Source organism: Athene noctua, chromosome 1 (assembly GCF_965140245.1).
Source record: "Athene noctua chromosome 1, bAthNoc1.hap1.1, whole genome shotgun sequence".
In the NCBI taxonomy this organism is placed as follows: domain Eukaryota; kingdom Metazoa; phylum Chordata; class Aves; order Strigiformes; family Strigidae; genus Athene; species Athene noctua.
In genome coordinates this window covers 191,268,699-191,274,698 of record NC_134037.1, presented here as the reverse complement: position 1 = coordinate 191,274,698, position 6,000 = coordinate 191,268,699, and positions in this window count along the sequence as shown.

The window sequence follows — 6,000 nt, the reverse complement described above, 5'->3', positions numbered from 1 at the left end:
AGCCCGTAAATACATGAGAGAAGACAAGAAGGGGAATAACTGCCAGAAAGAGAATAGAAAGACAGAAGTGAAGCAACAGATGGAAAAAGCATGTCAAGAAGCTAGATGCAGTTAAGCAAAAATAGAAGTCTAGGAGATAAATCAAGAGGAAAAAAAAGCGGAAAGCAGAAATGGGGAATGTACACATCTTACAAGGGAAATGTAAACATTTTAGAAGTAAAAATTTTTTTAAAAAATTAAACAGGAGGCAAAGTAGGAGAATTCTACTGAGAATGATTGTGTATCTGAGGTAAAACAGCCTCAGGGAAAGAATAAGGACACAAAAGCTGTATTGCTTTAATCATGCTATGTAGTTACACAGGTAAACCCACCTGAGCATAGACTCAGCAGTGTAGATCTAAATGTGTTTGTATCAGTAGAGCATATTTGTAAAAGAAATGTAAAATCTGCAGGGCACGGGTACAGCTAATATCAGCAAAGGCAAAGCAACAGTCAGGTTGGAAAAAAGAGATAAGGAATTGCACATTCTACTCAGCAGTAACAACAGAGCAGCATTTTAATGGTGCCTCTTAAGTTTTATTGCAGAAAGGTTTCACTTCTGAAAACAAACAATAAATTCAACTGTCAAATGAAGGTTTTCAAACCTCACATGGTTCCCTCTCATGACAAGATACTTCAGACACAGACTTAGACTGCACACTTTCTGGATATTTGCTTTGCAGAGAGTATTCTCATCAGTTTAGGCAATTGCATTTGCCCCTCACACATACGTTCGAGGTTCTGGGGGAAGACTTCAGGCTTTGTGTTTCTAACTTCAGTGCTCTTCACTGCACATAAACTCAAGGCCAAAGGTAGATGGCAGGAATACCCATGCATACACTGTGCAGGGATCCACTGCAGTCAATACTGGACTCTGGGGAGGTAACCTGGTATTTATATGTTTTGAACACAGTGTCAAATGCAGTTATGAATCACATCAAAGAGAATAAGATTGACGTACAAACCAATCCTCTTTTCTCTTGAGTTTCAGAGCAATTACACTGCATTTGAGGCACTGTGGTTTTCAGCTGACTGGACTGGTGTCTGGGTGCCAAAGGCATCTTGGTAGATCTGATAAGCCAGAGAATTCATGCACAGATGAGCAGCAGTTACTGTTATGCTCATCCCTTTCCATTATTAACATTTTTGCAGCTGGTTTGCTTTCTTAGATAGAGGGTAATAAAAATTCACATGATAAGACCAGGGACTCTATTATTAGTATGCAAAAGCAACCTTCATTAATGTCTACTGACAGCATGACCACTTAAATGATTCAATCTGGTGTCCTTTAGTCACATCCTCTTGAGGTCTTTCTATATAGCAGCAGGGACCACTTCCACACTAAACATGGATGCTCAGTTAATCCAAGTTCTAATTAATTGGTTTTCTTTTACTGTGCATTCATGTCTAAAAGGGATTTTTACATCAATTTATCACATTTTTAAAAAAAGCACAAAGCAAAGTTAGATCTGTTGTACTTATTCACTCTGAATGAATATAGAGCATCCATTGCAATTCTAGTGTGAGCAGGCACATCATCACAGAAACCTGTCTTTATGCAGAGATCTGGAGCAAGATCCTGAGTAAGTCAGTCTTAAAGGTGACAGGGCTCTACTTCACCACATTGTGTATTAATAAACCCACTCCAACAGAGCCAGAAATGTACCTATATTACAGAAATTTCCATAATGAAACACAATCAGTGGAGTTAAACTCATTAATAACAGAGCTAAGTGTATGTTAACATAGTATCAGGAAGCTAATAATTATTAGAGAAAATATACTGCTGGAGAGGCAGATTTGTGTCTCCGTCAGATTACTAACCAGTCGTTGTCTCAGAGATATGGATACAGGGAGGGTTATGTCATTTGCTCTCAAAAAGGCAGGTGCTTTATAACACAGGCACAATAGATTTGCCAGCTAGGGTTTCTCTGGGCAGAAAATATAAGCTGATCTTCCTACATTTTGAGTCACAAAAGTGTTACCATCAGGTGTGACAAAGGTAAACACTAAGCAGACCTTTATGTATCATCAGCTTTCTCTGGCCCCTTTTGTGACTTGCCTATAGATGTATGTGCAGTCAGTCACTTTATATTAGTATACTGGCTTGCATATCTGATCAGAAGAGCTCCTAGGTTTCCAGAAAATAAACTAAAATTCAATTTCAGTTGCTGACTTAGGTTTCTAAATATAATTTAATTTAACAGTAGCCTATGGTGTTACATGCAGTCAGTCAATTTATGTTAGTATGCTGGCTTGCATATCCCATCAGAAGTGCTCCTAGGTTTCCAGAAGAAAAACCAACTAGATTCCAATTTCAGTGGCTGGCTTAGGTTTCTACGTGTAGTTTCATTTAACACTAGCACAAATCTACAACACTTCCAAAGCTATAAACTTACAGGATGAGCTCATTTCTTTAGAAGACATTAAAAAGGTATCCATCTATACTGTAGAGGTGAGAAAGCTGCTGGAAGACTTGGGAAAGTTCCTTCTCAGAAATAAATTAGAAGAATCGAAAGCTTTTGCTACATGCAGAGAAAATGAACATTTAGCAAAAACTTTCAACAGAACTACTTCAGTGCTTCAGATACTTACCTGAGACAGGTTTTAAAGGTCAGGACATAAAGTTATTTCTAAGAAACCCCACTCTAGCTTGAACAGAAGAGTTGGAATTAGAATTAAAAGGGACAAAACCATCTAAATGGAGAACGCCACTGAGGTATGGATTGCACCAAGTTCTGTGCATGCTAAAGTACTGCCTCAAAACTATTTACCTAACTCATAGTCATTTGTGTATATTATACTTGCCAGAGTTATTTCCAGACTTGAGATGGGCATAGGCTATGAGCCATCCTTCTACCACAGGAATCTCTTTTTCCTTCACAATTCCTTGGTTTTATTTACATTTAAACTGACCCATCTCTAGATGCGTGCACAGAAAGAGCCAATTCTCCACAAGATTTTATGGGTGACAAGGGAATTGTTTTCCTTTGCACAACCATTTACTCCTGCACAAAATCAGTATTAACAACATTTGCAATGACACCAACAGCTATATAAATGCTAGGGTACCCTTCAGGTTTTCCGATCATGGCTTGGTTACCTTTTCAGTTCCATATCCGTTGTGGCATGAAATTGCCTTAAGAGACACTATAGCTGGCAGTTGCTTACAGCCATGAAGCCTCATTCCACCCCCTCCACAGCCCTGTGACTATGCCAGCAACAGAAATCAGATTCTTCCAGCAGGCCAAATGATTCAAAACATTTCTTTTTAGGAAGCAGAGAGAATTGTGCAGCCAGGACTTTATTGGTGCTTTTCTTGCGTCCATCTTCTCCAGGGAGCATTTTTAAGTGTTTGCTGTTTTTTGCTTTTTGTCTTGCATTGGACCCCTTGGCTGTCCTGAGTAGATGTTTTGAAGCTGTCATTGGAGTCAATGACTAACTATAAAGTTCCAGAAAAACATATCAATTCAGTGTGCAATGAGGTTGCTGTCAGGAGTCACTGGGATCTGTGACTCTCAGGATAGTTTTGGTGGGGGGAGGTATTTTCATGCTACCAGTCTGAACTAGTTTCTGAGCGGCTCACCGATGGCAAAGTCCTACTTCTTGCTCCATTGCAACCTGGGAGAAGCCATTGCAAAGTCCTAAATCAGGTATCCTGTGAGGGGCAGTCACAAAGCCCACCAAAATGCAGGTGCAAACTTATGTCATGTAAAAATCAATGGCTCCATCCTGAGGGGTTAGTTTGGCTCGTGAGCGGGGATAAAGAAATCCTCTCTCTTTTCATTGCCTTCCTTGAGCTTTGTCATCCTTCAGTTGCCAAAGCAAATGTCACTGCTGTGCTGTTTGAAGCAGCTCTGATTAATCCATCTCCCTGATATATAATGATGATAAAGCCAATAGAAGTGAAAAGCTCACAATCAGCTGCTAGGCACCGACTAACCAGAAATGTAGAAAAGAGAGCAGGTCTGACTCTAACTGCCCTGTTAAATGACATGGAGATTGAAAACTGAGCATACATTTCTCGTCTGTTGTACAAAATCTCTTGCCATCCCTTTCCTCTATCATGCTCTGAATTGTAATGAGACTCAGTATCTTCACTGTTCCTTACCTCCTGCGATTATGAGACATTTTCCTTTTAAGCACATTGCAGAGCTAAATGTGTATTTATGGTTTACAAGATACTTTGTTTAGCATTACAGTGGAGAAAAAAGTATGAATCCTTTTATGTTCTATTGCTGGGATATGTTTACCATTCCACAATCAAATGTAATGCGAGTTGGCATCGATTTTACTAAGAATAATATGCCCAAATGTATTGTGAATACATAAAAAGTGTTGTTGACAGCTTGTTTACAAAATCCAGGACTTTAATGCAGATTTTGTTTTAGCACAAAACCTATTAACATAATAAGAATACTGTCTGCTTCAGACAACATGTTATCCTCAGCTGCACTTTATTTTGGAGAAGTCACACTTTCTCAGACACCCTGAAACTTTTCTTACACACTGTCCTCACTGCTGCTAGTCCCACGGATTTCCAAAGATTTTATGAAGGCTACTCTACCAATAAATATGGTTGTTCTTCCCATTTCTCAGGACAGATAGGTTTATTTTATTAAATGCTTGCCCTTTGGGGACACATTATTTTGTAATCCTCCAAATTCAGATTTGCATGTACAAATGGGGTAATCAGATACACATTTCAGCAGTTTAGCACCTTTTCAAGGAAAAACTCATTTCCTTTCTTCCATTGCTGGTGATCAAAGTAATAATACCAAGATAAATAAACATTCAATCTAAGTCCCAGTTCAGGAAAGGAGTTAAGTAAGTGTTTCACCATTCAAGAAAAGCACGGATGCCTTTTTAGAAAAACAAAGCAAATATTTCATTAAATATACGTTTTCCTCAATTAAGTATTTTCTCTGAAGAATAATTGCTTAATGTATCAGGTTGGGACAAGCTGCTTCACGAGAATCTACCTGAGCTTTGTGTGAGGTCCAATTTTTTCTTGTATCTTTATTAATCATTATAACAAAAACCAGAAACCATACATCTGAAATCCAAGGAGCACTGCTGCAGGCAACACTACACAAAGAGAATAAATGCAGCCATCTATCACAAACGTAGTGCACAGGGCTCTGTTTTAACTGAAAAAAAACAAAAACAAAAACAAAAACAACAAACAAACAAAAAAAACCCCAAACAAACCTAAACTTGGCTGTAAAACTTTTATTTTTATGTTCTACAGCTCCTGAGTGCTTGCCTCACAAACTCTTCTACTGTTTGTGTATGAAACAAGAATACACATTGTATGCATATATCCATCCCATGAATAGAAAAATGTCTTGATGGGTTGAATCTTAAATTTGTTCCAGAGCAGAGATGTCAAGTTCAATAAATCTCTTACAAAGGCAACAAAAAATATCATGTCTAATATGGCCCATAGAAAAGTCATGTAAAATTTAATTATGTTAAGGGAAACTTACAGTAAAGGTTTTAAAATCTCTTACAACAAATGTTATGTCTCCAATATAAATATATTTAAATACTTAAAATCTCCTGTCTGTTCATATGCAGAATATATTATATATGTTCTGTGGATTTTGTTGTTATCTAAAGTTGTTTAGATTAATAGATACACAAAAAATATTTCCAGTTTCTGTTGGTACTGTAGAATATTTATATTAATTTTGAGTCGTTATTTTGAAACTAATTTCCCAGTCTAACCTTCATTGGAGAGAAATATGACCACCTACTTATTTTTCCAGTCTGACGGTGGAAATAACATTACAGCAAGTATTTTATTGCACACAGGAACGAGAACGAATTTGCAGACTTTAGAGTCAAGGAATGCCAAATTAAAAATTTTATATTCAAGTTGAAGGCAGCTTCTTTATTCATCTACTTTGTCACACAGTTTTCATTTTTATGATTACATAATTTTTTCATTAAAAAAAT